Consider the following 11439-nt stretch of genomic DNA (forward strand, 5'->3'; position numbering starts at 1 on the left):
TGCTGTTGTAGTGGTGATGGCAATTAGTGTTCAAGATTTGGTTCATGACTTTTATATGCGTTTGGCTAAGGGAAGGTTTGTTCGTAGGGTTGAGTAAATCTATTACCATAGTTACTAAAAAATGTATTTTGTTGTTGAAAATTAGGCTGGTTGAACCTAGGATTATAGTTTGAGTATCCACCTCTTGGTTGATAGCCTTGGTTTCTAGGACCATTGTACCTTGGGTTGCCTCTGTTATTCTTTCTATAATCATTAGAGAATGTTATATTTGGCCTTCTTGGTTCGACTAGTTCCTTTCTCAGTTTATTAACACTATCATTATGTTTCTTTGTACATCTTGAGATGGAATGACCATTACTTCTGCAATAATCACAGAATCTAGTACTATTAGGTCTGCCTTTATGTTTCGGTCTCTAGTCCTAGAAAAATCTATAGCATTTCCTTCGGTGCTTTTGAAAAGACTGGTTAAATCACTAATTTTGCTTTCTAGTGTTTTCAGTTTATTTAGTCCTGTAGCTCCATTAGATTCTGTTGTTACAGAAAATGTTAAGTCCTTGACAAGTGATCAACAAACTGTGTCCAAGCTATCTCGTGCGCTTTGCATAAACCTTGTGGCCTTAGTCCTCTTAAAGCAAAATCTATGTATTTCTGACTTCTTTGTCTTTGTTGAATTTCCTTGTTGGTATCTTTTCTGGCAATCCTTTATCAACTCCTCTCTTTATTCTATGTAGATAGTTCTTTATTAATTCTCCTTCCTGCCTGAATGTGTTCTCAACCTCAAGTCTAAATCTGAATTGGTCTCTACCGTCTGTGAATCTTTTTATAAACTCATCTTTCAAAGTATTCCAATCTGTAGCATCTGTAACTTCACTTTCAAACTATTCTAGAGCTGTATCAGTTAAAAGTGAGCGGAATAAGTATTGTTGCCTTTTATCATAGCTTGTTTGTGCAGCGGGTGCCGTAGGCCTAGTTCCTATTGAAAAGAGTATTTTGTTTTCTACAGAATTCCAAGAAGAAGTGGCGTCCTGATTAGGATCATTATCTGAGAAAGATACAAGTGAAAGGTTGGGATTTGTTATGGGAGTTTCAGGTGGGTGGGGGTAACGGCTGGTGGAGGGGTACTACCAGAACTAGCCATTGCTTAAAGGAACTGAAATTAATATATTAAAATTGTTAAGAACAGAAGAATAGTTTAAATCAAATTCAAACAAGAAATTAAGTGAGAAGCCTCTTGAATAGTTAAATTAGACAATTTAATTTAATGGCCTCTCTATATTAAGTGAACAAGTTAAATTCAACGTCTCAAATAATATAGATGAACAAGTTAAATTGTAGTATCATCACTGGGACCACCATTTATACTGCTGGTACGTACATTAGATACTTGAACGAAGGGGTTAATCGCGGGACCACATGTATAACTTGAGAGTTCAACCCCTAGTTCTACTCTTGGTATATAGTTAAGTATTAAAGAAAGTTAAATGCAAATATGAAATAATAAATTATGTTAAATGGCATCAAATACGAACCGAGCATGAAGGGATAGAATAGTTAAAGTTATTAAGACTGAGATAGCACTAGATAGCACAGTTTGAATTATTCCAATTTAACTTGTAACTCAGATAGAAAGCAAGAGATGTTAAATTATAACTTAGCGAAGTTAAGTTGAACTTACCTGATTTGTGCTAAGTTAATATTTTCTAACTTAGAGAGTTCTTGATTAACAACTGGTTGAAAATATTCTAAGTTGAAAACTATCTCAAGTAAACTGAGATTTGAGCAAGGGAGCAATACGGGAGTATGATTTAAAACAGAAGTTATCGGGGACAAAATTGTGCTGGTGGTTGAGCGTGCAAGCTCCTTTTATACTTGCGGACACGTGGTTCTCTAGTATCCTATTGGATAGAGATAACAGTGTCGACAGAGTTACCAAGGTTAAGTTGGTGTTCTCTGTGTGGCGTGACAATATCACGTCATGATACTCTCAGTTTAAGTTAGTGATCTTAAAATTAGCAATTTGTTCACACGTTACAATGGACTTTGTCCAAATCAAGTTTGTGCTTCACGCACTATAACGTAAATTCTCAAAATAGCACTAAGATTATCAAATAGTGTTACTGAGTGTAGCACACTTCGGTACATCGGCAAAAAAATTCATTTGGCAAGTATATTTAATTATAAGGAAAACCAATGCAAGTGAAGAAATTTTGATAAGAAATTCAATCTTATGTTTTCGCTCTGCAAAATTATTAGCTTCTGAAATGTTAACTGCAGGCCATTAATTCACTGTATAGTGAGATATACTCACTGTGTATCTCCACGACATAGACGAAACTAGATTTAATAACCCGACTAATTTGACTCATTCAACCAATAGAGCCAGCAAAGTCTAAAACAATCAGCGAAAGCTAGGAACTTTCCGGACAGAAATGAATTGAATTCTGTTGAAAAAACGAACTCCTATATAAACTCTTAAACAAACTCCAAGTCTCAGCTATAGTTGATAGTGAAAATTTTTCATCGAGAGAGCTTAGAACCTCCTTTGCTATTGACTTTCTTGTGCGAGTCTTTTTTGCCACTGTTTGTTTGGTTTCAACGACAGCATATATGTAAAAATGATAAAACTGAAGCCAAAAATCGGGTAAAAATGAAGAAATCGGCATAAACCATTTCCATTTTTAATTTTTTTTTCGACAAGACTTTTGACTATTTGTTTTGTATTCACAATAGCTATCGCTAAAAATTTTCAGTTTCGTAACTCTGTGAACTTTTATTTGTAAAAACACTGTAGTATTAGAGCTGCTAGAAATGAACAGATACAGAGCATTAGTTAATCCGGCATAATAAATCTGGCAGACAGAGCGAACATTTAAATGCATAAACTACCAGCAATACCAGTACGCGCTAAACAAATTAGCGCGCTTAGACCAACAACGTAATAAAATTAACACTTTACAACTCTAAAAATCAAACTTCTCTCAAATAAGGCCTGGATCACCTCGACTAGAATCAGGGCGGCAAATACCCGCTCCTTCACGTAGCGGCACAAAATTAATTAACTTGGTTGAGGTTTCCAACTGGCACCCGCAGTGCCGAAACTTTCCCCCAAGTTCACTAATGAAGAAGCAGATTCCTTCCACGGAAAGATCAAAAAGAACCTCAGATAATCTACAAACTGCAGTTTTTTTTAGAGGGTAAAGCAGATTTTGGGCGCCTGTGAAATCAACATTTGATGCCTTTAGTTTTCAGATTTTTGTGATTTTTGTTATAGAGTTTCAATAATTATTCCGTGAAATGAAAAACAATTCATCTTTTGCCCGTAATGGCCAATGAGAAAACTAGGAATCCCACCACTATGAACGTGAGCGTGTGATTCGCTCCCTAACGGCCCAAAATGAGCTGAGAAGGTATAAATTCTCTCAGACGAGAGACGGAAAAAATATTGTTCCTGATAAATACTGCACACAACAGCTCATTCTTTTTCTTTAAAGCTTTTCAAAAACATTTACTAGTTGAAACTTGAACAAATAATATGTTAAAAAAAATCAAACTTGCATTTTTCTTTCTTATTGTAGTTTAAAAATAAACAACCCAACCGGAGGACCTGACAGCACCCAACTCTTCCTCATGACAAGTAAAAAAAAACCTACATTGATTAACAAGACAATTAATGAGCTTGTATTTACGAATTTTAAATTTAATAAATTTAATCGTTTTAATTTAAATTTAATCAGCCTCCACAACTTTAAATTGAGACTTAGAGCACAAAATAGTCTTAGGTATATATCTTTGCCTTCGATTTGTTATATCATTTGTCAGGTTAGACTGGTACATATGACGTGATCTCATATTATATAATCTCTAAAAACCCAACCTAATGTGACATCATATAAAAATTCTCCTTTGTTCTTATCTTATATTGATCTTAATCAAAGACATCATTTGCAACAAGAACATCAGCAATGAGAGCTGATGAAAATCTTTGAGAGAAAAAAGAGTGGTCTTTCAAGATTTACCACTCTACAAAATGCTACTAAAAATCGTATAACAAAAGGATGTGGAAAAAATTGCCCTCAACTTGAACAACCCAGGCTTGACCATGAGGCCATTGCTATTGAAAAATCAGCCGTAATTTTAATAAATATAACCGACTAAAGTCGTACACGCTGCTTTTCACCGACTGTGGGTGACCCATACGATTATAGCCTGCATTAGAGAGACGCAATAAGTTACTTCACAAATCAATATTCAATGACGCAATTAGTTTATTATAGACTATCAACCATTAAAACATAACCGGCTAACATCGCGCGAATTGCTCTCAAACCGGCGAGCGGTTGGCTTCGTCAGTAGCTAGCCACGGCTTAGTGAGGCTAGCTTTAGCTTTATTGAAGGAGCGTGAGGTGAGGGTAATAGATGACATCACGCCACATTAACAGCAGCTGAATTGCGGCATCAACAAAAGAGTTAAGGAAGAGAGAAAAGAGAGAGAAAAGAGAGAGAGAGAGAGAGGAGAGCGTGAGAGAAAAAACGTGAACGAGAAAAAAAAGAAAAACCAACCTACAGAGAGATTGAGGAGCTAGGATTATTTTCTATGATGATTCGACTCGTTAGGAATTATATCATATAGAAAAAACTGAAATGCAAAAGAGAAGTTTCCAAACTTTGCAGTGAAAAATGCTACAAAATCAATTTTTGTCTGTGGAGTTCTGACATGTAATTTGTCTGCAAGACATAAAGAGTTTCGTTGGACAGTAATGATCCTCAAACTCAGAAAAAGACAAAAATATTCAAAATTTTTTTAAAAAAATGCCAAATTTAAAACTTGCTAAAGTTTGTGATATAAATATTTTCAGAACCATTTCATTGTCTCAAGAGATTATCCAGTAACCCTATTTTAAGCCTTAAATAGTTTCACTGGCTTAAATAAGTTCACTAATGAAGAAGCAGATTCCTTCCACGGAAAGATCAAAAAGAACCTCAGATAATCTACAAACTGCAGTTTTTTTTAGAGGGTAAAGCAGATTTTGGGCGCCTGTGAAATCAACATTTGATGCCTTTAGTTTTCAGATTTTTGTGATTTTTGTTATAGAGTTTCAATAATTATTCCGTGAAATGAAAAACAATTCATCTTTTGCCCGTAATGGCCAATGAGAAAACTAGGAATCCCACCACTATGAACGTGAGCGTGTGATTCGCTCCCTAACGGCCCAAAATGAGCTGAGAAGGTATAAATTCTCTCAGACGAGAGACGGAAAAAATATTGTTCCTGATAAATGCTGCACACAACAGCTCATTCTTTTTCTTTAAAGCTTTTCAAAAACATTTACTAGTTGAAACTTGAACAAATAATATGTTAAAAAAAAATCAAACTTGCATTTTTCTTTCTTATTGTATTTTAAAAATAAACAACCCAACCGGAGGACCTGACAGCACCCAACTCTTCCTCATGACAAGTAAAAAAAACCTACATTGATTAACAAGACAATCAATAAGCTTGTATTTACGAATTTTAAATTTAATAAATTTAATCGTTTTAATTTAAATTTAATCAGCCTCCACAACTTTAAATTGAGACTTAGAGCACAAAATAGTCTTAGGTATATATCTTTGCCTTCGATTTGTTATATCATTTGTCAGGTTAGACTGGTACATATGACGTGATCTCATATTATATAATCTCTAAAAACCCAACCTAATGTGACATCATATAAAAATTCTCCTTTGTTCTTATCTTATATTGATCTTAATCAAAGACATAATTTGCAACAAGAATATCAGCAATGAGAGCTGATAAAAATCTTTGAGACAAAAAAAGAGTGGTCTTTCAAGATTTACCACTCTGCAAAATGCTACTAAAAATCGTATAACAAAAGGATGTGGAAAAAATTGCCCTCAACTTGAACAACCCAGGCTTGACCATGAGGCCATTGCTATTGAAAAATCAGCCGTAATTTTTAACAAATAAAAAGCACAAATAAATATAACCGACTAAAGTCGTACACGGTGCTTTTTACCGACTGTGGGTGGCCCATACGATTATAGCCTGCATTAGAGAGACGCAATAAGTTACTTCACAAATCAATATTCAATGACGCAATTAGTTTATTATAGACTATCAACCATTAAAACATAACCGGCTAACGTCGCGCGAATTGCTCTCAAACCGGCGAGCGGTTGGCTTCGTCAGTAGCTAGCCACGGCTTAGTGAGGCTAGCTTTAGCTTTATTGAAGGAGCGTGAGGTGAGGGTAATAGATGACATCACGCCACATTAACAGCAGCTGAATTGCGGCATCAACAAAAGAGTTAAGGAAGAGAGAAAAGAGAGAGAGAGAGAGAGAGAGGAGAAAGTGAGAGAAAAAACGTGAACGAGAAAAAAAAGAAAAACCCAACCTACAGAGAGAGAGATAGAGGAGCTAGGATTATTTTCTATGATGATTCGACTCGTTAGGAATTATATCATATAGAAAAACTGAAATGCAAAAGAGAAGTTTCCAAACTTTGCAGTGAAAAATGGTACAAAATCAATTTTTGTCTGTGGAGTTCTGACATGTAATTGGTCTGCAAGACTTAAAGAGTTTCGTTGGCCAGTAATGATCCTCAAACTCGCTAAATCTTTAAAACTTGCTAAATTTTGTGATATAAATATTTTCAGAACCATTTCATTGTCTCAAGAGATTATCCAGTAACCCTATTTTAAGCCTTAAATAGTTTCACTGGCTTAAATAAGTTCACTAATGGGTAAAGCAGATTTTGGGCGCCTGTAAAATCAACATTTGATGCCTTTAGTTTTCAGATTTTTGTGATTTTTGTTATAGAGTTTCAATAATTATTCCGTGAAATGAAAAACAATTCATCTTTTGCCCGTAATGGCCAATAGGAAAACTAGGAATCCCACCACTATGAACGTGAGCGTGTGATTCGCTCCCTAACGGCCCAAAATGAGCTGAGAAGGTATAAATTCTCTCAGACGAGAGACGGAAAAAATATTGTTCCTGATAAATGCTGCACACAACAGCTCATTCTTTTTCTTTCAAGCTTTTCAAAAACATTTACTAGTTGAAACTTGAACAAATAATATGTTAAAAATCTAACTTAAACTTTTCTTTCTTATTGTATTTTAAAAATAAACAACAAAACCGGAGGACCTGACAGCACCCAACTCTTCCTCATGACAAGTAAAAAAAACCTAGATTGATTAACAAGATAATCAATAAGCTTGTATTTACGAATTTTAAATTTAATAAATTTAATCGTTTTAATTTAAATTTAATCAGCCTCCACAACTTTAAATTGAGACTTAGAGCTCAAACAAGTCTTAGGTATAAATCTTTGCCTTCGATTTGTTATATCATTTGTCAGGTTAGACTGGTACATATGAAGTGATCTCGTATTATATAATCTCTAAAAACCCAACCTAATGTGACATCATATAAAAATTCTTTGTTCTTATCTTATATTGATCTTAATCAAAGACATCATTTGCAAACAAGAACATCAGCAATGAGAGCTGATAAAAATCTTTGAGACAAAAAAAGAGTGGTCTTTCAAGATTTACCACTCTACAAAATGCTACTAAAAATCGTATAACAAAAGGATGTGGAAAAAATCAGCCGTAATTTTTAAAAAATAAGAAAGCACAAATAAATATTGCCGACTAAAGTCGTACACGCTGCTTTTCACCGACTGTGGGTGACCCATACGATTATAGCCTGCATTAGAGAGACGCATTAAGTTCCTTCACAAATCAATATTCAATGACGCAATTAGTTTATTATAGACTATCAAACATTAAAACATAACCGGCTAACGTCGCGCGAATTGCTCTCAAACCGGAGAGCGGTTGGCTTCGTCAGTAGCTAGCCACGTCTTAGTGAGGCTAGCTTTAGCTTTATTGAAGGAGCGTGAGGTGAGGGTAATAGATGACATCACGCCACATTAACAGCAGCTGAATTGCGGCATCAACAAAAGAGTTAAGGAAGAGAGAAAAGAGAGAGAAGAGAGAGAGAGAGAGAGCGCGCGTGAGAGAAAAAACGTGAACGAGGAAAAAAAAGGAAAACCCAACCTACAGAGAGAGATAGAGGAGCTAGGATTATTTTCTATGATGAGATTCGACTCGTTAGGAATTATATCATATAAGAAAACTGAAATGCAAAAGAGAAGTTGCCAAATTTTGCAGTGAAAAATGGTACAATCTCAATTTTTGTCAGTGGAGTTCTGACATGTAATTTGTCTGCAAGACTTAAAGAGTTTCGTTGGCCAGTAATGATCCTCAAACTCAGAAAAAGACAAAAATATTCAAAAAATTTTTTTAAAAATTGCCAAATTTAAAACTTGCTAAATTTTGTGATATATATATTTTCAGAATCATTTCATTGTCTCAAGAGATTATCCAGTAACCCTATTTTAAGCCTTAAATAGTTTCACTGGCTCATAAAGACCCATAAACCTTATTTCTACATCTAGACACCATGCAGTAACTTACAATCAAACCCTAGAGGAAGTTCCTTGGCTCTTGAGGCTGGAGAAACCTAAAAAAGAAAAACAACAGAAAATAGCTAGTTTTATCAAAAAATTGCTAGAATTTTTGATAGAAGAAAGTTTAAAACTATTCCATGACAAATAAAAACTTTCCAGTAACTTATTAGTATACCCTAACGGAGGTTTTCTGACCCCTGAGGCCGAAAAAAACCTGAATGACAAATGACAAAAAAATTGACTAAAATTGCAAGTTTGGTCAAAAAATACAAAAACGCGTGATGTTAAATTCTTGACAAAATTCCATTACCTCTTGAAACTGTACAGTAAACTATTATCAAAACCTAGAAGAGGCTCCTCGGCTCTTGAGGCTGGAACAATCTATAAAATGACTAAAATTTTCAAAAAAAACTTGAAACTGCATTTTTATCCAAAAAAAAAATGCTAAAACTGGTGATATTAAAAAGTTTAAAACTATCCCATGGCCAATAAAAAATTTTAAGAAACTTAACCCTTAAGTTTTTATCAAACCCTTAAGGAGGTTTTCAGGGCCTTGGGTCTGGAAAGGTCAAAAAAATTTTAAAAAAAATTGCAAGTTTGGTAAAAAAAAATGCTAATTTGTGATGTCAAAAACTGAAAATCATTCCACTAACACTAGAAACTATACAGTGACGTATTATCAAAAAGTAGGGAGGTTCCTTGACATCTAGGGCTGAAAAACTCAAAAAAATGACAAATTTTCGAAAAGGTTGAAAAAATTGTGAAAATGAGTATAAATTTGGGTGTTTTTGTTTGGATTACCAAAACATTTAGCTCGTAAAAAGGTCATAAAAAGTACTGATGTCTTGCTAAAGACCTTTATCAACTTTAATCAGCCTTAATTTTAGAATGGTCTAATAAAAAATCGAAAAATTGCAACATTTTGGACTCAAACTAAAAATGACCTTTTAACATTGAAATACAGTAGCTTCACCACACTAAGCACTTGAAGGATTACTAAACGCGGCGAAGGGCCTCTAATGAAACTTAGTTCCCGCTGGGCACTACCTGTTTATTGCGTTTTTCAGGACGAAAAGTCAAATGGATCAGACGAAAAATCGGTCAAGCAAAAAAATCGCATAAAAAAGACCAACAGGACTAAACTTCGCTTGAGAGCAATTAAAAATACTCCGGTCACCTTAAATTCCAATTCAGTAAAAAAACTGCTGACGCTCAAATGGGTTCAACTGCATACAATTGAGAATGACAAATAGTATCGGATGAATAGCTCCTGAAGGACACGCCGGTCAATTTAATTTAGAAGGAGTGTAGCATAGAACTTTTTAATGGGTGCGAATACCGAACCGAGTCGGCCTCGAACTCGCGACCTCCCACAAAGAAGTCCTTTCCCTTATCCACTAAGCTATTCCAACTTTGCTATTTCCTCGCCAACGGTAGCCTTTATGTAAACATTTAAATTTGAAATGAAAGCAATTTAGATCACGTAAGATGTTTACACGTTGTGCGGAAGCAATTAAACAATTTAATTCACGCAAAACGAAAGTCAAAAGCAAAAAGGTCATTAAAAGTTCACAATAGTCCAGCATAAAAATTGCGTACCAACAATATACTTTGCGTACAAACAAAACTTCATTCGAGAGCAATTAATTCAATCATAACCGGCGGCTAACTGCTCTCAAACGACTGTCGAGTGGTTGGCTTTGTCAGTAACTAGCTGAGAGGATTTGGTAAAGCGGAGAAGTGCGTGCGAAAAAGTGTCAGGGAAACTTTCGCGTGCGTGGGGGGTATCGCGGGTAATGAGGGGCGTTCTAAAACGCCAAAACTTCCTCTCAATCTATGATTTTACGTCTTCTCAGACGTTCTGGTAGCGTAATTGTACTTTGTGCACTTAGATATTATTAAAGTTTTAACTGGTCAGAGAGCTGTGCATCTCATTTTGAGTACGAAGAGTCAAATGGTCAGGCGAAAAAAAAAACTATCAGAGGAAAAGTTGGAAGCACGAAAAATCACATAACAAAGAAAGAACAACAGGACTAATATAATTGTTATAAACTTCGTTTGCGAGCAATTACTAATAATTTTCACTGGTAAGACTTCGCGTATTGGTGAAGGGTTACGGGTACGTGGAATAGATGGGTTGGGGGAGGGGCGTGACTGATAGACTCCAAACCTCTCAACTCACAATGACCTTTACATTGAATCATAGAATCATACCAGCTAGAGTACATCAGAAACAATCCAAACGTTTTGTAAACGTTAATTTCTGGGAAACAAAGTCAGTGTGGGAAAAGAAAGAAGTCAAAATTCGAGTCGTGATCAAATGCTCTTCACCTAAAAAAATCTGTGAAGAAAACCAATACTCCTTCCTCGAGCCCGAAAAGACAGATGCGAATTAATTTCAAGTTCTCTTATAAACCGATTCAGCTCCATTTCTTAAGTTGAATCTCCAAGCTGTACGTACATAATTGCTGAGCCGATTACTACTAGATTTCAGATCTGGAAAATGCAAAAATTTACTAACATCTTTGAATAATTTCAACTCTCGTATTTTTGAACGTCTTGCCGATATTATTATCGCGCCTGTTTTGACAAAGACATGGAAAGTTTCATGTCGCTTTCAAAAACAGATAAGTGCAAAAGAAAGGATTAAATATATATCTATAGCACAACTATTTTCTAAAACACCAGAAAAACTGAAAACGGGTTAAGCCCAGCAGACGTAAGTTCACATATACAAAAAATAGTTGAAGAGATGGATAGCTCCAGTGAAAATCAAGTTACAGAAGTAGCAATAAATTTATCAACCGGACTTCTCATTCTGAAAAGAAAAACATAAACCGACTAAGTCAGACAAATTACTCTCGAACGACCAGCGATGCAAACAATTTTAGAAGGTCGCATGAGCTAGATAAACTTCTATGGACCAAAAACCTTCTGACTAGGTAGGGGTTCGAACCCGC

This window comes from Convolutriloba macropyga, chromosome 3 (assembly GCF_964194025.1).
Source record: "Convolutriloba macropyga chromosome 3, txConMacr16.3, whole genome shotgun sequence".
In the NCBI taxonomy this organism is placed as follows: Eukaryota; Metazoa; Xenacoelomorpha; order Acoela; family Convolutidae; genus Convolutriloba; species Convolutriloba macropyga.